This window comes from Carlito syrichta, unplaced genomic scaffold, assembly GCF_000164805.1.
Source record: "Carlito syrichta isolate Samal-C Ts95f unplaced genomic scaffold, Tarsius_syrichta-2.0.1 Scaffold302287, whole genome shotgun sequence".
Taxonomy (NCBI): Eukaryota; Metazoa; Chordata; class Mammalia; order Primates; family Tarsiidae; genus Carlito; species Carlito syrichta.
In genome coordinates, this window is record NW_007246383.1 from 452358 (window position 1) to 475781 (window position 23424).

The 23424-nt window shown below is 41.2% G+C and overlaps 1 pseudogene; it reads left to right on the forward strand.

The window, feature by feature from the left end:
* The first annotated feature begins 6179 nt into the window (after positions 1-6179).
* LOC103258559 lies at positions 6180-14383 on the forward strand (annotated as a pseudogene).
* Positions 14384-23424: the final 9041 nt, after the last annotated feature.

Here is a 23424-nt window from a genome sequence, read left to right on the forward strand (position 1 = left end):
CTCAGGCTGGTCTCAAACTCCTGGGAAGAAGTGATTGCCAGCCTTGGCTTCCCAAAGTGCTGTGATTACAGGTGTGAGCTACTGCGCCCAGCCTAGAAAAAGTATTCTAAAAGAAAGTTAATAAACATGAAAACTGAGTGAGCAAAACAGAAAACAAAAACATAGGAGACACTGTCAACAAATCCAAAGGCTAATTCCTAAGAAGTTCAAATAGATAGATAAACCACTCTCAAATCTCATTCAAAAGAGAACAAAAAATAAGCATGATTGGGAATGACAAAAGAGCCGCAGTCACAGAAATAGAAGCGATTTGAAGAATTATAAGAATGTATTATATGCTAATTCAATTACAATAAAGTTGAAGATTTAGAGGACATTACCTAAGTCAATCTAAGAAGTGAAAACGTGAATAATTACAGTGGGAGAAGAGAAAGATTATAAAAGATCTACCACTGAAATAGGTATCAGGACAGATGGGCTCACAGCTCAATTTTCTAATCTTCAAAGAATAAATAATATCAATGTTCATCAATTTATTCAAGACCATGAAAAAAAAAACTTCATTTACTAAACAATCTTAATTTTAATACTAAAATCCGACAAAGCACAAAAAAAGAAAATTATGGACTATCTTACATATAGCTACAGATTTTTAAATTCTAAATAAAATATTAACAAAAATAATCTAGCATTGTGGCAAAAACAACAATACACTATAATAAGCAAGATTCATTCTAGGATTGCAAAGCTCAACATCATGAAACCTATCAACAAATATTTTCATTAAAAAATTAAAGATGAAAAATGATATCATTCTATCAACAGTTCCTGAAAATGCACCTGATACAATTTAGTAGCCATTTCTAGTAAAGCTTTAAGGAAAATAAGAATTAAATAAGGATTGCTAGATATAGTCTCTATCAAAAATCAACAGACAATATCAATTCTAGTCTACAAAACACCTAAAAATTTCAATTACAGTCAAGAACCAGACAAGAATGCCCATTATTGCCATTATAATTCAATATTTTCTTGCACAGTTAGAGATGCAAACAAATGTGGTAAGGTAAGAAAATGAAATGATTAATGTAAACACTTGAAAGAAGTGATAAAGCATATGCTTGCTATTACTATCATTGTCTGACATCGTCTTGGTTTTTCAGAAATACAATTAAAAATATAAAATTAAATAACTGGCATAAATATTTGACAGTAGTTTTCTTCACTAATCACATAATTGGAAACCTAGGCAATTTTTAAAAAACAGATTGGCTGGGTGAGGTGGCTCACATCTGTAATCCCGGCACTTTGGGAGGCTGAGGGGAAAGGATTGCTTGAGCCCAGAAGTTTAAAACCTGTCTGGGCAGCATAGCAAGGACCTGTTTCTACCAAAAAAAAAAATTAGCCTGGTGTGGTGACAAGCACCTGTAGTCCCAGCTACTTTGGAGGCTGAGGAGGAAGGATTACCTGAGCCCAGGAAGTCGAGTCTGCAGTGAGCTGTGATCATACCACTGCACTCCAACCTGGGTTACAGAGTGAGACCTTGACTAAAAAAATACACATATGTATAATAAAATAAATTAAAGAAAATGGATTAATAAAAAATTTGGTAAAGTGGCAAGACTTACCAAGAATGCATATAAAATTAATCATTTATCTTCAGCATATTAATCTGGAAATAGGAATAAGAAAACATAATTAATTGTATTGACAAAAATCTATAAAATATTGAGAGCTATATATAAAAGAGAGGTACACGGTTGTGTGAAAAATAATTATAAAAAGAAAACACAAAACACAATCTGAATAAATTGTAATATCATGCAATTTGTTGAGAGATGTTAATCTCATAAAAATATTCATTCTCCAAAAAATTAAAATGTAACGCAACCCCAATGACATATAATCCTAGCAGAATTTTGTTAATTGTAAGCAAATTTTGTATTGAAGTACAACATACTCAGAAAAAGTCAATTCCAATGTCCAATAAACAGTTGAAAAGACACTCAAGCTCACCAGTAAGTAATTAGCAAACTGCAAATGAAATTAGCAATGCATAACTATCAGAATGGAAAAAATTAAAACAAGAGGCGTGGTAACGGTTGCTAATAGGGATGTGGGTAAACAGTACTCTCCATATTTTGCCTCTGAAAATATGTTTCGGCCTTTTGGAAAGAAATCTGGAAATGTATACTAAATCTTAAAATACACATGCTTTTCAACCCTGAAATCTATTCGGGAGAAGCAAAAACATCAGTATATAAAGAAATATGTATACAAATATTGCTTCATTGTTTGTAGGGACAGAAGTTTAAACCAAAGGAAATGGCCATCAACAGAGAAAGGGTTGGATAAATTATAAAACAACTTCATTATGATTATCAGGTAGCCAACACAAATAACGAATTAGAGGTATACCAGGGCACTGAGAGCAACTTCCACAGGGTATTTTCAAAAGAGAACTAAAAGATGTAGAGAACGCAGGATCCAATTTTTCCAAAGCAAGCAATGAACCTTACAAAACTCCTAAATATGCAAATATATATGTTTAAACATACGTATATAATTAGATATCACTATATGAGCATAAGAAAGTTAAAAAGCTTTTAGTATCTGGTTATCTGGGGGTAAGGAACTGGGGGCCAGACTGGTATAGACACTGGAGAGAACAAAGAGGTGGGAAGTTGCAGGGGATGTTTTGAGGAAAATGAGTAGTTCAGCTTACCTCCTTCTTGTGTTGGGGTAACCCCAAGCTCACACTCCAAGGCTGCTGGTGGGGCCATCTCTTGGGGGATGCGGAGATCATACACTTCTTAGAGGACATGGGTGTAGACCGTGTGCTTGCCCGGCTCCCAACACTTGACCTGGTAACATCAGTTCATTATGAATACCTAGGCAGGACCTGGTCTGGTGATGGGGTGAGGCACTCCTGCAGGTCTCCTGCCCTGAAGGCTCTGGGGTCACAACTGGATTACTGTTTGTGTACAGAACCCAAATAACCCCCAGGGTCCACTTGACCTAGTTTTGGTAGGTCAAAGGCCACAAGTCAAAAGTCCATAAACTGTGCTTACATATGGCGAAGGTTAAGGGCTCCACTTCACAATCCACATCAACACATCTGCATCTGAAAATAACCTTACCTGGAGCAATGGAATATTTTGGAATGAGAAAGAGGTGACTGGTTGCACAACAGTGTGAATATACTAAATGCCACTGAATTGTTCACCTTAAAAAACGTTAACCTCATATTATGCGAATTCCACCTGAATCAATTATTCAGGGGAGAAACAAACCCCTCTCTCTCTCAGCCTAAGGCTACTTTTGTATCTCCCTCTCAACTCCACCAAAAATGTTCCTCAAAGCCCAGCCCACAAGTTCAGTGGATTTATTTTTCCTTTCTCTTCCCTCCTATGCTTCTTGTCCTGTCTCTCTGTATCTATTCTGATACCACGTGTCACAATCCCAGAGGACAGGCTGGCAAACACAGCATTCTCCATATGGACAGGGAAAGAGGGAAACGGGAAAAACACCTTTTTCTTTAACAGGTGGTGGGAATGGGCGAGATGAAGGCTGGCATGTCTCATTAGGAGGCTTCGTCCCTCTCACATTTGTGAGCCTAAGGGAATTTCAGAGCTGTCGGCCTTCTGCAGCCTGACTGCCCCCACACCCTAAGTGGCCATCTCCACCTGTCACGACAGCTGTTCTTGTCCCCAAAGTTAAGGTTCTGTGAAGGGGACCCCCCCACTGAAGAGGTATTTTTGAGTGGGAACCTCATGGCAGTGGTACCTCTCAGTGGCAGTGGTTACGCTTCCCACCACACTGGAGAGGCAGGGAGAGACGGGACTGCCCTGCTCCTGGCAGTTCCCAGTCTCACAGAACAGGTGGTTTTGTTTGTTTTTCTCCATTTGATTTACAAAATTGTACCCTTTACTAAAACAGCCTTGGGGCTCAAGCACAACCAGTACAGGCACAATGAGATGACATTTAATTAAAATTCAGAATAAAAGCAGGAGATGTCATGATGGAACAGCAGGACTTGCCAACCACATAAACACTCAAGCAGCAACTGCTATTGACTGCTCAGCAACTGAGAGGACCAGGAGACAGAAGTGTCCTGCTCACCTTACAGATGGCGGCTAGGCCAGGAATAGGGCCATCTGTGGGATCCAAAATGTATCGCCCCAGCCCCACCATCTTTCCCTCTGCCCTTTTATAAGGGTGAATGTAGCTGGGCTATTTGGATAGATTCACTTTGCTTTAGGGAACTAATCTACCTGTGTTACTAGTTGCAAAGAAAAGTTCTGGCAGTCATTATGGTACAGTAGAAATAACTTTATACCTCTTAAAAAAAAGAAAAGACAAACTGACTTTGGTTCAAATCCTAGCTTGTCACTTACCTGCTGTGTGAAAGTTGCACAAATCACATAAATTCTCTTGGCTTCTATGTGCTCATCCCTTGTGCCAGGTTGTTGGTTATAAATGACATAACTGTGTTACTGGGAGTCTCAGCTCACGAGAGGCATAAACATGAAGTGATTTTGTTTTTTCTGAAGCTGCCCCGAAAGTGTGTTTATGTCAAATCCCCCCATTTCTCCTTTCATGACAGACCAGCCCAGTTCCATAACATTCCAATCACCTTTTATTATTAAATAGCTATTTTTGGTCCTTAAGACTCTGCCCTGTTCATTTTCAAATTTCAGTCTTCTCTCCATTTCAGATATTTTCCCTCTCCTCCTAGGATTGCCATTATCAATACAGAATGTCCAGTTAAATTAGAATTTTAGATAAACAAATAATTGTTTTGTGTAAGTATGTGTCATATAATACTTGTTTTGTATCTGTTAATTCTGGAAAGCTATACCTTCTCCCAAGCATGGGCTACAACTTTGGCTTTGGAGAAGTGGTTCTAAACCCTGGCTGCTCAATAACAATTTCAACACCTGGGTTCTACTCCAGACCAGTTAAATCAGAATACCTGGGCTGGGTGTGTTGTTTCATGTCTGTAATCACAGCACTTTGAGTGGCCAAGGTGGGAGGATCACTTAAGCCCAGGAGTTTGAGACTTCATGGCTACAAAACAAATAAAAAACCTAACCAGTTATGGTGGCGTGTGACTGTAGTTACAGCTACTCAGGAGGCTAACTTGAGTCCAGCAGCTGGAGGCTGCAATAAGCTGTGATCATGCTACTGTACTCCAGCCTGGGCAACAGAGTGAGACCCTGACTTTAAAAAAAAATCAGCATATCTGGGCAAGAATGTTTTAAAGCTTCCCTGGGTGATTCTAACATGCAGCCCAGGTGGAGATGACTGCCAAGGTTTAGTAAAGTAGCTTTCTCTGGTTCTACCCACAGCTCCCTCTTCCCAGCATCCATTGGGGTTAGCATACATTCCCATCTTACTTGGATGCCTGCTGTAAGCTTGTAATCCTCTCTGTTGGTCACCAGAGCTCCTCCACTTGACAACAGGCCATTTGTTCCCAGTGTGTGGCAGGCATCCAAACATGGGCTCTCCCGTGTGGCCCATTTGTTGGTTCTTTGGAGGGCCCTGGGAGGGTCTTCCTCCTGCCTCATCTCTGGTATGAGACATCAGGCTTTAGTTTGTCCTCCCAGATCAGCCCTACGCCAGAAGCAGCCCTCCCCCAATCCCAACAGCCTCTTGCTGAAAGGGTCCTCTCCCCCCCACTTGGCAGCCTTGAGAGTGGGAGTGTGGGATACTGGCAAGAGAGCTTATATATACCACCTCCTGTGGGACCCAGTTGACTCCTGGGACCCTCAGGTCTGCCTGACATATCAAAGCTTGGGAGGAGAAATGCCTTCTCTCAGGCCCCCTATCTCAAAACCTCTGCCAGTCAGGGGCTTGACAACTTTCCTATGGCAGACAACCACAGTTCCCAGATTAGTGTAGTCAGGGCCTCAGTTCAGTTTTCCTGCTTAAGAGATAAATTTCAACCCCCCCGCCGCCCTTGTTCCTCTGCCTTGCAGAGACAGCTTAATACCGAGACATCCTTCTCCCTACTCTCAGTCCACTGGAGGAGACAAGGAGGAGTTGGGGGTATGTGTGGGGACTCAGCTGATCCCAAACACTGCAGTTTTCTGACCTACTAGAAGTGGGTGCCTAGCGCTTCTTGTTCTCTGGTGAGGGCCCTAGTCCCCACTTCCAATACTCCTGCACACGCTACCATGGTTCATTTATGGTAAGTCATGTTTGTTGACATTTTCTACACACCAGGTACTGTGCTCAGCTATTTCATTCACTGTTTCCTTTAATCCTCAAAACAAAGCAGGGAGACAGGATTTCCACATTTTTCAGCTAAGTAAATTTTGGCTAAAAGAATAATTTGCTGAAGGTCATACAGCTAATAAGAATCAGAGTTCAAATTTGACTCCAAAGACCTTGCTTTTGCCATAATAATTTATAATACCTCCTCCCACTGTGATATAATTTATGAGTAAAACTTATCTTAGTGTCTGGTACACAGCAGGCATTCAATAAATATTAGTTCTCTTTCTAGATAACCCTCAAGCTGGAAATCTATTATCAAATACAATTTTATAGTATTCAATACAATTTACTTGGAAACAATTTAAAGCTTTGATGCATCATTCCCAGGTATTAATCTCTTAACTAATTCCCTCTTTTTTTTCACATCTTTCCAAAACAAGAAAGGATCACTCTTTTAAAATACCTAATATTACCAGGCACCATGCTAGTGGGAACATTAGAAGTTAAATAATTGTATTCGTTTTCTATGGCTGCCATAACAAGTCATCACAAACCAGGTAGCTTAAAACAACAAGAATTCCTTCTCTCACAGATCTAGGGGCCAGAAGTATGAAAGATAAGGTAATATGGGCAGGGCTGAGCTCCCTCCGAAGGCTCCACAGGAATTTCCTTCTTGCCTCTTTCAGCTTCATAGGGAACCATTGCCCATTTCTTGGTTTGGGGCTGCATCACTTTAATCTCTGGCCGTCCCCTGTTTCTGTCTTTTTTTTTTTTGTCTCTTCTAAGGATTCTTGTCATTGGATTTAGGGATCATCCAAATAATTCAATATCTTTAAGTTAATTACCTTTGCAAAGACTCTTTTTCCATATAAGGTCACATTCACAGGTTACAGGTGTCAGGACATGAACATATTTTTGGGAGAGGCCACCATCAACCCAATACAAAATGATATTATGGTATATTCAAAGAGTTTGGGTTTGGCCTTTGGAGTGAAAAAGACATGTGCTCAAATTCCATCAATGCCACTAATTGATTTGGGCAAATCACTCAAATTTTCTGACGTGTGTTTTCAGGTCTTCTGAGAATCAAACAGCACAAAGAATTAGAATGCAAGAGGTTTTTTGGAGAAAATTCCTATGAAGGATAAAGGGGAAAGAGCAGGGATGGTCTTAGACAGCAAGGCAGGTCTGACATCTGTGATAGGAGATTAGGAAGGATGGCAGATTATGTAGGATGAGCCCCAGAAGTTCCTGAGAAAATTTGAGCCAGGCCAATGAACATTGCCCATTAGATGGGGCCTGCATCTTACAGGAATGAGCCAACTCTGATGCCTCAACTGTGTTCAGTCACTGGCCAGGAGTAGCTCAGTGCAAATTCAGAAATGATTCCAGGGAAGTGGAAATTGGGCTATCAGCTAACTACACTCCTCACAGAAGATTCCCTTGAAGGAGTTCTGAGCAGGACTTTTTCATGGACACCACATTAGTATTCTAGGTTTTTAATTTTTTTAAAAATAGAAATGATGTCTAGCTATGTCACCCAGGATGGTCTCAAACTCTTGGCCTCTAGTCATTCTCCTGTCTTGGCCTCCCAAAGTGCTGGAATCATAGGTGTGAGCCACCTCACCTGGCCCCTTTTGTTTTTTATATTTCTAAAATAGTAATAATAATACCTACTTAGCAACAATGCTGTGAGAACTAGACAAATGTAAAGTGCCTAGCAGGTTACTAGAGCATAGTAGGTACATAGTAGCTCATCTCCAGGGTGGCCCCGGTGATTCCTGCTTAGTGTGTAATCACCTTTCGTTGAGTGTGGGCTGGTTTAATAACTCACTTCTAACAAGCAGAACAAGACAGAAATGACAATGTGTGACTTGAGCATAAATGCTCCAATTTCCCCATATCCCTACCTGCATGTTATCTACTGGTTTTGTTTGTCTGTTTTGTTTCTAATAATTGCCATTGGAGTGGATGTGAAGTGGTATCTCATTATGGCTTTGATTTGCATTTCCCTAACCATTAGTGTAGTTGGTTTGCATATCTTTGAAGACATGTCTATTCAAGTTCTTTGCCCATTTTTATATCAACTTGGTTTTTTGTTGTTGTTAAGTTGTGGGGGTTCTTTACATATTTTGGATATTAATCTCTTATCAAATATATGATTTGGAAATATTTCCTCTCATTCTGTGGGCTGTCTTTGTCTCTATTTTTAGTGTCCTCCGATGTGCATAATCTTTTTATTTTGATGAAGTATAATTTTTCTGTTTTTTTCTTTGTCACTTGTGTTTTGTTGTCATATCAAAAAAAATTTGCCAAATTCAGTGTTATGAAGCTTTTCTCAATGTTTTCTTCTAAGAGTTTTGTAGTTTTAGCTCTTACATTTTGGGTCTTTGTTCATTTTAAATTAATTTTGGTACATGGTAAAAGCTAAGAATCCAACTTCATTTATCCAGTTTTGAATTCTTTATTTTAAATAAATTTAGACTTATGGTGAAACTTACTGCATTGTCTTTATTTTTCTTTTTCTTTGAAGGTTAACACAAACTTCATCAAAGTCTGTGAATGATCTTTGGAAACCCCAGAGACAATAGTGGCCTGAACTAGAGTTGCAAAATATGGTGGGGCAAGGAAGAGATGTTTAATTTCAGAGTTTCTTGTGTAAAATCAAATAGGATGTAATGGCTGCAGGGTATGGCATGTGAAGTCAGGGCAGAAGTCTGTTTGAGTGATATGACAGGTTATATATTTTTAAATAGTCAGATAGTGAAAAAAATTCTAAAAACTGGGAACCACAATAGCTCTTTTCTTCCTCAACTATTAGACAAAACCCTGTTCTTTGCAAGATTGAATCCATCTGAACCAATGTCTGTGGCCTGAGAAACACAATGTGCTAATGGACTTTTTTTGTTACTCCCTGTCTTCATTCATTTTGTGCTGCTATGACAGAATACCACAGATTGGATAATTTATAAAGAAAAGAAATGTATTTGACGCATGGTTCAAAAGACTGGAAAGTCCAAAGGCAAGGCACCGGCATCTGCATGGCATCTGATGAGGTCCATCTTGCTGCATCATTCCATGGTAGAAGATAGAAGGGCAAGAGAGCACCAGAGCAAGAGAGCAAGAGGGGGCCAAACTTGCTTATATAATAAGCCCACTTTCACCATAACTAACCCACTGTCTCAAAAACAACATGAGTCCATTCATGAGGGCAGAACTTCATAATCTAATCAACTCTTATTAGGTCCAACCTCCTAACACTGTTGCATTGGGGATTAAATTTCCAACACATGAAGTTTGGGGACACACTGAAGTAATAGGTTCCCCATCTCTGAAACATCACTGACACAAAACAGGTGAGGTACAAATGACACCAACAGGGGAAGAGTCAAACCCACTCAAATCATGGATTATATACATGGAAGAAAGGAATGAGTGTGTATAGATGCTGGAGGGACAACTAAAATGTTCACTACTCAGGTTTGAGTCAATTTTTACAATATTAAAGCAAAAACTGAAAGGCCTGGGAACACCAAGGTTGCTGATGTTTGGGTTATATAAGAAATACCAAAATTTGGTAAAAGAAAACAATGCATATTGGTTTGATGCTCTTTGGTAATAATGTCTGAGCATTTTTCAAACATCCTTTCCAAATATAAATTTCAACATATTCATGGAAGCCAGGTGCAGTTGTTGAGAGTAAGTTTTGCTAGGCTCAAATCCCAACTCTACCCTTACTCTGACTTCTGTGACTCAGTCTCTTCATCCATAAGCTGGAGGTAATAATACTTGCCTCATTGATTAGTAAGAGGATTAAGTGACTGAATATTTGTAAAGCTTTTAGAACCATGTCTGACATATGGTGGTTGTTAAATAAAAAATTAAAACTAAAAGCTTCTAGGGTTTTAAGTGGTCTTCTAGATTTTTATCCCCTCTTCCCAGTATATATTTGCCTCCTTTCTCTCCTGACCCAGGGGCAAAAAGTTCTACTAAAATCAGAATTCAGTCTGTTGACTCTCCCTAACCTCCACAAAACAGATTTATCTCAGAGGACCAAGAATAAATAATTGGTCTGATATTGATTAGGCCTTGGGGTCACTCTTTCTTTCCAGTGACCAAGTTGTTCTATTTAGAACACTAAGTACTCAGTGATTTACAAAATGGTGTCCTGAACATGGAGTGAAAGAGAGTGGATACCCCCTAGAAAATGGAATCGCATTCTGGCTGAGCAGAATCTTGCAGGTTATTCCAGGTATTTAAAATCATAGGTAATGATTTTATCTTAAATCCTTGCTGGAGCCTTTTTCCTAATCAGAAATTTGGGCTATGATTCAGACAATATACTGTGATGTTTATTACAGTATAGTTTACAACAATTAAAATTTGAAAATAGTTTAAATGACCAACAATAGGGACTAGTAAATAAATTATGGTGCAGCCACATCATAAAATTATTCAACCACTGAAAGCTGTATTTACAAAGAACTTTCAATGACAGTTCTGTATTTTCAGTACTATGTTAATGAAAAGAGAATAAAGTGTAGGATATCAACTTTGTGAGAAATACAAACACCTACATGCTCAAAGAAAAAAAAGACTGGATGAATATACAGTGGAAGCATACCAGTGGCTTTCTCTGGAAGTGAGACATTGGGTGGATTTCATTTTCTTCTTTATATTTTATATGCAAATCCCTGGATGACAGCTCTTGACCGAGAAGGTCCACATGGTCCTACTACTAAGATCCCTGAGCTGCCCTGGACTCTTCACATCCAGGTTATCAAACTAACTTCTATTTTGTATGATTCCCTTCTCTCCACCTAGTAATTTTCCCTTTTGTTTAAGAGGGAAGAGATAGCTTCCATTGCTTGTAACTAAAAGAAGTTTAATATTACACTTTAACTGCTTTGGGTACATACATTTTATATGCTCAACTAAATATTTAGTTCTTTGATGCTAAAAGAGTATGTCTTTTACTTTTCTCTATATCTCAGAGCACAACTAAACCAGTTCTTGGTACACAGAAACTCAAAGACTGTGGATTTTCCTCGAATAGACAGGGAGCCCAAAGAGGCATCTAAGAATCATTTTCTGAATGAGTACATTCTCTGAACGAACACTGAGAGGCTTAATGTATAGGGAAGGTGATACAAAATAAACAGCATCTTGTCTCTAATCAACTGCTAAGGCATATGACCAGGGCTTCTCAGGAGTAGAGCTAGCTCTTAGGAGGAGGAAAAGTCCATGAATGCAGATCCTGTTATAAAAACATTCTTTCCACTGCTAGTCACTAGCCTGTAAGCCCAAGTCATTTAGAGAATGATGCACCAGCCGCACAAGCTCAGCAGCAGAATCCCTCTCAGTTTAGTTAGAAACCAGTAAATAGAGCTGGGCTGGCATCAACAAGGATCCTGGGGACATTTCAAGGGGCCTTACCGAAGTAAGAAAATGTATACCTGCTTACATGCTGAATCCTTCCAACCAGGTTTAAAAAAAAAAATCTCATAAATAATGTCGATTTTGTGCAAAAAGATTTTTGCAAGTATTATGCAATAGCTATGCCTCAAAGGAAATTTAAACAAGGGAAAAGCTCACCGCCCTTGGCCACATGTCCTTTGTGTCCATGTGTCTTTCTCCTTGGGATTCTGTCTCTCTTTCCCCAACTCCCCTTTTTGGGTTTTGGTAGTGCTTCATCAGCTAGGAATGATTCTACCCATATTTCCTCCTGCCATCTCCTGTTCTGCTTAGATACCACCTCCTCCAGAGAGCTTTCTCTGACCCTCAATTCCCCCAGCCCTAGACTGGGTAAGATGACCTCTGGGTGTCTCCTTAGCACCCTGCTCACAATCTTCCAGTAATTTTCACACTGAGTTTTAAGAGTCTACTTGTCTGTCTTCCCACTAAAAGACATACCTCATGCAAATGACATGAGGCCAGGGACTGGCCCGCATTCATCACTGCAGTCACTGTGTTGGCACTTGGTCTGGGGTTCAGTAATTAACTCAACTAACACTTTGCTGAGTGCATCATGTGCCAGGCACTGTGCTAGGTGCTGGAAACAAACAGTAAACAGAAACATGATATCTATGCTTACAGAACTTACCTTCTAGCTTGGAAGACAGATGTGAATCCAATAAACACAAAAATAAATATTATTAAACATCTATAATTGTGCCAAGCTGTGTTTTAGATGCTGGGGACACAACAATGAATCTCTACCCTTGTAGAGTTTTTGTTTCTAATTACACTGCGATTAGCATAGAATTATACCATGATGCATGGTGCCAAAGGGCTTGTAACAGGTCTTGGGACCAGTTCTAGATAGTGATCAGAGAAAACTTTCCTGAGGAAGTGACCATTTTAAGTTCTTAGGCCTGTGCCTGGGGTGTAGCAAAGGGTGTGTTTGTGTGTATGCACGTGTGTGTGTCTAGATTTACATCTCTATTCAGATATAAAGATAGACATAGACATAGACATAGACATAGTTATAGACAAAGACGTAGACATAGACATAGACACAGACATAGACATTGACATAGACATAGACATAGACAAAGACATAGACATAGACACAGGCATAGGTAAACATAGACATAGACAGAGGTATAGACATAGACACGGACACAGGTATATACATAGACATAGACAGAGGTAGACATAGGCATACAAAGACATAGCCACAGGTATAGGCATAGACAGACACAGATATAGACATAGACAAAGATATAGACAGGTATAAACATAGATGTAGGCATAAACGTAGACATAGACACGCATATAGACATAGACATAGACACAGGTATAGACATAGACACAGACATAGACACAGGTATAGGCATAGACAAAGGCATGACAAAGACATAGACATAGACACAGGTATAGACATAGATATGTCCTGAGCTCTGAAGGAAGAGCAGGAATCACCTAGGCATAGAGGAAGGAAAGGAGCACTCCTAGCAGTGTAAAGAGTATAGGCACAGGTGCTCACTGGGTTCCAACACCTACAACAGGCAGAAGTGGGAGGATGCAGACTTCCCCATTCTGTGTCAGATGTGTCTTGGAGAAAACTCTTACATCCGAATGACCAAAGAAAAGTATGGGAAGGAATGCAAGTCTATGCCAGGCCATTCACAGTGCTTCGCTGATGCCCTGGAGTCCGCGTGTATTTCAAGAAGACTGAAGTGTGCTAGACCTGCAGTAAATTGAAGAATATCTGTCAGACCTGGAGTATGGCTTGCCCATGCAGGTTCGTGATGCAGGGCTGTCTTTTAAAGATGACATGCCTAAGTCAGAAGTCAACAAAGAATACTACACATAGAATATGGAGCAAGAGATTTTTAACTCTGATAGAACATGGCTGGTTGGCATACTGGGAAAAGTCATATCCACCAGTTACATTCTGCTCGAGCTGGCCTGGACCACGCCCGACTACAAAAGGAATTGGCACCACATTTGTTCCTTCTGGGTGAGAGGGGAGTGCAAGAGAGGAAAGGAGTGTCCATACAGATATGAAAAGCCCACAGATCCTGATGACCCCTTGCTGATCAGAATATTAAAGCCTGATATTATGGAATCAATGACCCTGTGGCCAATAAGCTTCAGCAATGCCTCTCCTGGACCTCCCAGAGGATAAGACTATCACCACACTATATCAATGGTCTGGGGGATACCATTCCCATGACAGATTTAAGAAATCACTTCTACCAGTTTGGAAAGATCTGGACTATCATGAAGGTGCAATGACAGCAGTGTGCTTCAGTAAGTTTGCCACGAGGCAGGCTGCAGAGGTAGCTGCCAAAAAGTCCTTTAACAAACTGATCATCAATGGCTGCAGGCTCAGGCAGCCAGAGGAAAAGAGAAGGAGAAAGAACCACAGACTCTGGGATCAAGTTGGAGCTGGTTCCAGGACCACCAGGAGCTCTCCCTCCTCCCCTGGCAGCAGAAGAAGCCTCTGTCAACTACTTCAACCCACCCTCAAGTGGTCCTCCAGCTGTGGTGAACATTGCCCTGCCACCTGCTCCCACCCCCAGGTTTTGGGCCCCATATGTTCCACCCGATGGGACCACCCTCTCCTTTCATGAGGGCCCCAGGATCAATCCACTACCCTTTCCGGGACCCTCAGAGGATGGGAGCACATGCCAGCAAGCACAGCAGCCTCTAGCACACTAGCATGTTGGGCTCTGGAAGAAAGGGCAATTGAGCATCCCCATACGTCTTGGAATAAGTCTATTTCCTTCCGTTGTAGTTTTCATGATAGTTGAATATGTTCAGATGTGGGCAGTCAGAGGCTGATGGCCATGCTTTCCTACACATATTGCAAGGACCAGTGGACTCAAATGAGCTGGCATTCACACATCTGGTTACTGCTATAACATGACTAATAAAAATCTGTGCCTATTCCCCTTACCTAGATGCAGACATGCAGATGAGTGCATTGGAATGTCCAAGGAGTCACCCTTCTATGTGTATGCTCATTCTATATTTTCTAGGCAGGGAAAAATTGACCTGTGGTAAAAAGCCCTTTGACCATTTTTATGTCAGCTGGGTATTTTCTTTTTACCGTCTAAAAAAAAGATTACTAGTACTAATCATTGTAGTGGCTTAAGTGTGATCGAATTCCTATAAGTCACATCCTCAGAAAGACAAGTAGAAGCCCACATAGCCCAGCTCCTCTCCTTTGCATGGATTCCTAGGGGAATCTGACTGGTGGTTTTACTTCTCTATGCCACCAAAAAAAAAAAAAGGCAAAAATAAAAATAGTTTTTCCTTCCAGCTGGATGGAAACACAGATTTCATGGGACTGTGAACTCTTGAAGAAACCTGGTGTCTGGGATGAGATTATTTTAAAGAACTTCTGGTAAAACATTTTCTTTCACAACTGAAATGAGCAGTGTTAGAGCGTGACTGGGTGGAAGACTTTTGCCAGGCTCATCTTCAGCCTTTGCCTTGGGCATCTTCAGCGTCTTGTAATTCCCTGTTTCTGTTTGACCTTAGGATGTTTGGATATAACTGAATTGTAGGCAGTAAAGGAAATTTGATGTTGTGTTGTGTTTTATTTTTTTAAATGGTCAATTTCAAAAAGAAAAAAAAGTATAAGAACAGGTTCTGATGCAGTTGGCATCATAGCACATTCGTGGACCTGGCTGGAATGTAGAGATAACAGGGATGTGGAAAGAGCCGGAAGTAGAGAGATGGGAAATCAACAGCTGTTGGATGACCAACAAATCAGCATACACTCACTGTAGGAGGTGTGGCCTCTGTGTATATTTGCCCACTAGTCGAGGAAGGTCTCATCTTCGAGCAGGTGCACATCTGCTAGCTCTCAGCATTTGCTTTCCCTGCCAATTTGCTGTGTATTTGCTAATTTATTCCAGTTGAAGGGACCACTCATGATGTAGTGTCCCAGGTCTGGCCTCACTCCACAGTCTTTCTGGTCTTTTCTGTGCACAAGCCTCTCTTCTCACACCCACAGTATTCTGCTGAATCCCTTTGCCACACACTCTGTAGTACAGAGAGACACCAGGGAGTCAAGATCTGTTATAAAAATGTTATCAAAACACAAGCAGATAGCTTAATCCACAGTCCTTACAAAGTAAAAAAATTGAACTGTATCACTCTCTAATTTTTTTTGTTTTAATTAAAAGCTCTCTCTTCCTTATGCAAAGTTGAAAAACTCTTTAGGATGATGACATGAAGTTTCCTTGAAGGATTTCATGTAATGTTTCCAGAACCTATCTTGGACTTATTGGGACAAACCAGGGAGCTACTCTTCAGCTTGTTTCCCTCTTTTTAAAGGCCTGCTTTAAGATCAAATAATGTCTAGATGCTAGAATAGGCTCTAATTATTTCTTTGTGATTCATTTGAGACTCACAGGCCTCCTGGACAAGTGGGATGATTCACACAGAGCCCAGCATATGATCCCCTCTCTTCACTGATGATGGAGCCCAGGAAGAGATAGCAGAGGTAAGGAAAGACAACTACAGTGTCTCAAAAACAAAAGAGCAAGAGTTGAGGGTGATGACAGGGATCAAGAAGTTACAAGAAAAAATGCACAGCAAACAGATGACTCACATGAGAAATAAATAACATCCCCCACATGAGGGGGACAGTGACCGAGTGAAGGCAGGACAAAGGTGAGACGCCTCCAATCGAGGCTGTTTAAAACAGAGTCAGGAAAATAGTGAATATTGAAAATCAAAAAAGAAGGACATTGAACGATGACAGGAGACAACGTGACTTTCTCGAGTTGGAGACATTTCCACAAGCAGTTGGCCATCTAGAGATTTCCTGTGAGGTTTCCTGGATTTTCAAGAAGACATCTGATCATTAGATACCAGATTTAAATAGAAACACTGAACATACTGATGTCTTCATTTAAAAAAACATATTTTTATAATGATAAAAATTAGAATATACAGATGAAAAGCATAAAGACAAAAATAATCTAACCCTATCACTTAGCACATTAAGAGTCTCTTTGGAGGCCAGGCTCGGTGGCTCAGCCTGTAATCCCAGCGCTTTGGGAGGCCGAGGTGAGTGGATTGCCTGAGCCTGCGGGTTCAGGACCCGTGTGGGCAACTTGGTGAGACCTCATCTCTACAACAAATCAAAAAAATTAGCTGGGCGTGGTGGCGTGCGCCTGTGGTTCCAGCTACTTGGAAGGCTGAGGCGGAAGGATCGCCAGAGCCCAGCAGGAAGTGGCTGCAGTGACCGGGAGTGGCCACTGCACTTCAGTTTGGGCTACAGAGTGAGACTACAACTCAAAAAAAAAAAAAAAAAGTCTCTTTGGGCATTTCCTTAGGTCTTTCTTTCATCTACATATATATAGGCAATCTCAAACTTTCCCTTCCAAATTAGAAAATAATATGAAATATTCAATGTCATTATTTACTTTTCTAATTTAAAAATATATAATGATGTTGTTCTGTGTCAAAACCTGTAATTTTGTATAACTTTTAATGGCACAATAGTATTTCTTACAGATTCAAAAGGTTTGTTTTTTTTTGCTTTTAAAAATCATTATAAGCTGGGCGTGGTGCCTCATACCTATAATACCAGCACTTTGGGAAGTGGAGGTGAGAGGATTGCCTGAGCTTAGGGGTTCGAGACCAGTCTGGGCAACTTTGTGAGACCTTGTCTCTACATTAAATCAAAAAATTAACTGGGCATAGTGGCGCATACCTGTAGATCTAACTACTTGAAGGCTGAGGTGGAAGGATTGCTTGAGTTCAGCAAGTTGAGGCTGTGGTGGCCGTAAGTGTGTCACTGCACTCCAGTCTGGGCAACAGAGTAAGACTACAACTCGAAACAAAAATCACTATAAACAATATTTTATCAGTCCTTGCTGATAAAATTCAGTGCATAGCCATGATGATTATCTTAGGCAGAATTCCTACAAATAGATTCGTGGCTTTTCACTAATTTCAACAGTATTCAAAATTTCCTGTATAGAGTTCATACCAATTTTTACTCCTGAGTCTTACTAGCAATATATAAACATTCCTATTTTCTCACTTTCTCAATGAAGTGTACCTTTCAAGACATTGATTCTGGGGAACACAGAACACTGCCTAACATGCTAATAAGGCAAATTTGAAGGGAAGCACACAGCAAATCTTTGTCATTCCAGTTTTCTCTTACACTCGGTCCTTTTCACCCTTCCCTTCCCTCTCCCCTTGTTTTCTCCTTGGCATTATCTGGGTATCCATCTGTCTCTTGCATTAAAGCTGCTTAGCAAGAATCCCTACCCTGGAGTTCCTAGCAAAATCTGTGCTGATGTTGCCCATAGTCATTTAGTTATTAATTCTCACACTCATTTAATTATTCATTCCTTTGTTCAACCTCTTATTAGGTGTCTATTGTGTACCAAGCACATCAGTGAAATAAAACACAGATGCTGCACTCAAGGATTTTGCAATGGCGTTGGAGAGGAGACATACACAGTTATCAACAACAGTTATCAAGCATTTATGATGTGCCATGCCTCAGGGCTACAGAAATAAATAATACCTAGTCTGTGACCTCTAGGAGCTTATGATGCTGCAGAGAAGAGAGATCATAGTCAAATAATTTTCCTGTCACATAGTTAGTACTATGTATATCACAGCCCTGTGCCAGCAGAAGGCATCATGGTGTGGAGGGGAAAGAAATGGCTTTAGAAATAGGCAGACCAGGTATGAATCTGTGATTGTCTACTCTCTAGTTCTGTCACCCCAGGCAAGCCTCTCAAAGCTTCAGTTTCCACATATCAAGCTTAATTTGCAGACCAAATAAAATCAGGTGTGTGAAGGGCACTTTATATATTAAGAAAAGACTCAGTAAATGGTGGCTGTTAGCAGATGTGGTCAGGGACAGATTCATGGAGGAGGGTCTGGAACTGGACCAGGAGGGGTGTGGCATCACTGGACACAAAAAGGGGAGAAAGGAATTCCAAGCAAGGGGAACAGCACATGCAAAGAGGGGGCATGAAAACCACTTGGCCTATTTGGAAAATCACAGTAGTTCAGTGATGTTGTACCATAAACTGAGAGACAAAGAAGGGCAGTAAACAAGAAGGGACAAATAGGCAAAATGCAATCTTTGTGGGTTTTTTTGAGTTGGAGTCTCGCTCTGTCGCCCAGACTGGAGTGCAGTGGCCGCTTCCAGCCACCGCAGCCTCTACCCGCTGGGCTCCGGCGATCCTTCCACTTCAGCGTTCCAAGTAGCCGGAATTACAGGCATGCGCTACCACGCCCGGCTGATTTTTTGATTTATTGTAGAGATGAGGTCTCGCTGCCCAGGCAGGTCTCGAACCCGTAGGCTCAGGCAATCCTCTCACCTCAGCCTCCCAAAGGCACAGGATTACAGGCTGAGCCACCGAGCCCGGCATACAATCTTTGTAAGTCATAGTGGGGAGCATGAACGTTATCCTCTAAAGCTGTGTTGCCCAATGCAGTAACCACTAGCTGCCTGTGGCTACTTAAATTTAAATTAACTAAAATTATGCCCAGCGTGGTGGCTCACAACTGTAATCTCAACACTATGGGGCCAGGAGTTTGAGACCAGCCTGGGGAACATAGAGACACCTCACCCCAGTCTCAAGAAAAAATTTAAAAATTAGCTGGGCATGGTGGGGCATGCCTGTAGTCCTAGCTACTTGGAAGGTGAGGATCACATAAGCCCAAGAGTTTGAGGTTACAGTGAGCTATGATTGCACCACTGCACTCCACCCTGGGTGACAAAGCGAGACACCATCTCTAAAACTAATAATAATAATAATAAATTAATTAATTAAAATTAAACCAAATTAAAAATTCAGTTCCTCAGTCACACTAGCAACATTTCAAGTGCTCAGCAGCTGAATACAGCTAGTGTTTATTATACTGGATAGTGCAGATACAGAATATATCCACCCTCCTAGAGACTTCCATTGGACAGTGCTTCTCTGGAGCCTTGCCACTTAAAATAGTCAAATAGTTGTAAGACCATCAGCTTAGGCCTGGAAGCTAGTTAGAAATGCAGGGTCTCAGGCTCCACCCCAGACCAACTGAATTCAAATCTGCATTTTAACGAGATCCACCCGCACCTTCACCGCAGGTGATTCCTGTGAACATAGAAGTTCGGAAAGCAGTGTTCTCTAGAATGGGGAGTCACTGAATGGCTTAAGCAGGAACAGCTTGGTCCAACACACATTTTAGAAGTTGATTCAAGTGGGGGGGGCGGCGGTTGAGTGAGAGGAAGACAAGACCAGAGAAAGAAAAACTAGTCAAGAGATGGTGGCAACAGGGCTGCTGTTGTCACATTTGAGCAAGTTAGGCACCTCTTCGGTGCCTCTTCGGGGTAGAAGCACCCAGACAGGGATGATGGGCAGAAGGCAGGCTGGATTTAGTCTACACCTCTGGCCCAGGCGCCTTCGTTCAAGGAGCACCGCGCATGCGCATACGAGGCAGCATGGTGGCAATTGCCTGGCTAAACAAGCGACACCACTTGAGGATATTGATTACCAGCCACAAGCCATCACTCTATGTGGTGTTGTTTTGTGAAACATCGTGTGCTGCAGGAGGAAAGGGCAGCGGCAGGCATGAGAGTAAGGATCTGTCCTGCCAGGAGCAGATAGGAGGGCTGGCCTCTTCTCATCGTGTGCTAACGGGCAGCCCTGCTCTGTTGCCTCCCTATTTCATTTCCCATCAGGAAAGTGATTAAACTAATTGCCTTAAACCAGTGCTGTATTTCGTGTGTATAATACCCATAATTTGGGGTTTGAATACAATTGCAGTAAATTATACTAATCACAGGAAAACTTCATTAAACTAATATAGGTTTATTCAAAAGAGTGTAGTTTTAAGCAATCAGTATTCCCTAGTAGAAATGGTGCTTTCTTGTTTTATAATAAAAGGTATTGAATACTTCCAAACTCTGTGAATTAAAACTCCATTTTTTTCTAAAATAGATTTTTTTTTAGAAAATGTTAATTTTTTAAGAAAATGTTAATCTATTTGGCCATCTTTTAAGCCACAAGCCATAATGCTAAAGGAGAAAAAAAAAGTAGAAAACCTAGAAGCAACCTTAAGTAGAAGGTCTTTTTTCTGTGGCCCAGGCTGGAGTGCAGTGGCACACTCATGGAAATCCTGGGTTGGGCGATCCTCCCACCTCAGCCTCCTGGGAAGCTGGGACTATAGGTGCACCACCACTGCTCGCTAATCTTTTGAATTTTTTTGTAGAGACAAGGGCTTGCTCTGTTGCCTAGACTGGTTTCAAGCTCCTGGGCTCAAGCAATCCTCCCTCCTCAGCCTTCCAAAGAGCTGGAATTACATGCATGAACTACCATGCCTGGCCAGAAGGTCTGAATATTTTGGAGTTTCTGGGATAGAAGATCGTTAGTAGAGGAATGCAACCACTTTAGAGTGACTCGGTAGGAAGGGAATTGAGAGAAGGAGTACCCCAACCTCACACTCCCTCTTCTCCTGGCACCTGCCATTGGCCAAACCTAATAGGAAGCATTCAGTGGAGACTCCCAAAACACAAAGCAAGGTGGAGAAGGCCAAAGAGTGAGTCTGCAGGAGTGAATGGAAAATACCCAGCACTTGTTCCACAAGCACACACACAGTTATCCTCAAACATGTATCTTACATTTTTTTTAATGCCCTACAGTTAGCAAGTACTCTACTTTCAAATATTTCTCAAATATTTTACCTGACCCATAACAGGTGCTCCATATATATTTATTAGATAAATCAATGAAATATATGATTTGTCACTGAATGGATTATTTTCTATTCCCAATAACTGAGTTTCTTTATAATTTTTTGTAACTGTGAAATAATACATGTAACATAAAATTTATCATTTTAGCCATTTTAAAGTGTGCAATTTGGTGCCATTGAATACTTTACGGTGTGATGCCACCACCGTTACTGTCTAGTTTCAGAAGTTGTCCATTATCCCACACAACAAATTTTTTTTTTTTTGAGTTGGAGTTTCACTCAGTCGCCCAGGCTGGAGTGCCGTGGCACACTAATGGCCATCCCAGCGTCGACCTGCTGGGCTCTGGCAGTCCTTCTGCCTCAGCCTTCCAAGTAGCCAGAACGACAAGCATGCAGTACCACGCCTGGCTAATTTTTGATTTATTGTAGAGACAAGGGCTCGCCAAGTTGCCCGGGCTGGTCTCGAAACCGATTACTCAGGCAATCCACTTGCCTCGGCCTCCTAAAGTGCTGGGATTACAGTCTGAGCCACTGAACCCAACCCACAACAAATTTACTTTAAAGTGACAGACATTTTCCATGCAAAGATTTGCTAAAGGCAAATGATGTATGAGAACTATTAAACAGTGTAATGACTTTCCTAATAGTCAAGGATAAAAAAAAAACTTCAATGTGATGTTATCAAAAGAAACATATTGAAATACACAGTAGTCATAGTTACATAGAACTAGCATACATAGAAGAGTTAATTCAAACATAAGGCCTGATATTTGAGGAAATAACTTCCTGGTGACTACCTTGAATTGATCAAATTGGCCAGAAAGCCAATTAATTTTTCATTTCAGTCTGACTGTGGAGATGCTAATGCCCTGATTGAGCACATCTTTCTTCCTCCTTGAATGATGAAATCGCCATTTTCAATTCCCAAGCTTTGCCAATGAAGCCACAATCAATTTCTGAAGAGTTTTGACTAATATAATTCAACAATCTCCACCAGCCTGTTCATGACTGATGGGAAGTCTAGTGCCAGATCTGCCATCATCAGTTGCATAGATGCTGGGGCAATCTGACCTCTCTTATCTGTGAGGGGGCCGGACTTTGATCCCTAAAGCCCCTGCCAGCTCTAACATCCCCCATGACTCTGGGCTCTGCTCACAAACCTCGAAGCATTCACTGGAAAATGCTCTTAGTCTAAGCACATCAAATATCTAAACGCACAGTATTTACCCTTCTGATGAAACGGCCAGAGTGGAATCTGACCTTTTCAACAAATCATGGATGTGAGAGCCAACATTCTGTGCACGTAAGCCCAGTTGGGGACAGGTTTAGCATTTGATCATGCAAGTAAGCCAGATTCGTTGACTAGTGTGTTTTCAACGAGTATTTTAATGATATGAAAAAGCTGGTTCTGACCTATTGCCGGCAGCACGGTTTTCCCTGTGGAGCTGGCTGACTGGGCACTAAGTCATCTCCACTCTCCTACCTGGTCTCCTTGGTAACCAAGGGCCTAGATCTGTGAGTGTTTGCAGGACATCTGGCCAGGATTAAGGTGCAGACTAGTGCTACCAGAGATCAAGACGATAACCCTGGCCTTTGAAAAATCCAAGCTAATTAAAGAACCACAGCCACAGGCAGGGAGGAGTTACAACCTAGCCCTGTTGGTGAGTCAGGTTAGCATAGCAGTTGAGTATGCAGGCCCTGGAACCACACTGCATGAACTAAACACCAGCCTGTCCCTTACTAATAGTGGAAACTTGGGTGTGTGAATATACCTCTCTGGTCTCCAGTTTTCTCATTTGTAAATTGAGTTTCATAAAAGTACCTTCCTCATGTGGTTGCTGACAGAATTAAGTGTATTGAAATAATAAAAGTGCTGGAGGCAGCGGGCTCACACCTGTAGTCCTAGCTTCTCAGGAGGCTGAAATGGGAGGATCACTTGAGGTCACAAGGAGTTGTGATCATGCCACTGCACTCTAGCCTGGACAACAGAGTGAGACCCTGACTCAAAAAAAAAAAAAC